Source organism: Erythrolamprus reginae, chromosome 1, assembly GCF_031021105.1.
Source record: "Erythrolamprus reginae isolate rEryReg1 chromosome 1, rEryReg1.hap1, whole genome shotgun sequence".
Taxonomy (NCBI): Eukaryota; Metazoa; Chordata; class Lepidosauria; order Squamata; family Dipsadidae; genus Erythrolamprus; species Erythrolamprus reginae.
This window is the reverse complement of record NC_091950.1, coordinates 303,115,466-303,116,241: the sequence shown is the minus strand read 5'-3', so window position 1 is coordinate 303,116,241 and position 776 is coordinate 303,115,466. Positions and strand designations below refer to the sequence as shown.

At 30.7% G+C, this 776-nt stretch overlaps 1 protein-coding gene across 2 annotated transcripts in view; it reads left to right on the top strand.

The window, feature by feature from the left end:
* Window positions 1–776, top strand: part of LOC139157061 (amine sulfotransferase-like) — a 95,278-nt gene continuing 94,502 nt past the window's right edge. Inside the window, exon 1 of one of the 2 annotated variants that reach the window (XM_070733410.1) lies at window positions 1–125. The gene's annotated coding sequence lies outside the window, so the exon portion shown is untranslated. The remainder of the gene's footprint in view (window positions 126–776) is intronic. The other variant, XM_070733408.1, reaches the window with a different exon arrangement.

Genomic DNA, 776 nt, shown 5'->3' with positions numbered 1-776 from the left:
CTCATATATCCTTTCATAGTCAACAGATAAAAGCTTGCTTTTAAATTTCAGGAGTTCCATTTTCCTTCTGCATCGCTTCATTTCTGAAAGAGATATTCAGTAATCAGCAAGAAAGAACCATAAAGGTAATTCTAAAACATTTGTTCCTAGCATTATATTACAGATTATAGTAGTTTATTAGAAAAAGTTTGATTAGATGTTAAATTAATAATTTTAAGCTTCGTTTTAAAGTAGTTCTGTGACGTTTTACTATTAACAGGTATAGCACATACATTGTTTCATGTTAGTGCTATTAAAACATATGATTAAAGAGGCATTCATATGGTCATCTAACAAAATCATTAGAATATCAACTATTCAAATATCAAATATCTCCAAAGCACCTGAAGGCAGGACAAGAAGCTTTGGAAGGAAACTAATCATATACATGTATTGCTGCAATCACTTCACAGTCTCCTCAACCTACCTTACAGACTAAAAAAATTAATAACTTAATCGATGAAGAGAAGCTAGAACTGAAGGGCTGAAAATGAAATCCCAAATGTTCTAGAAACTCATAGCATAAATAGGATTTTTTAAATAAAAAAATATCATTACAATAAGAAGTTCCTTTGTTTTTCCTTGAAAACATGTTGCTTCTCATACAGGAAGCTTCTTGGGTGAGAAGCATTTGCCTTTTAAATAGCACCTTTGGGACAACCATGATGTGGATGATTTAGAAATTCCATGGATATAACAATAAGGAAATAAACATTGAGTTTTCTAAATTGCATGAT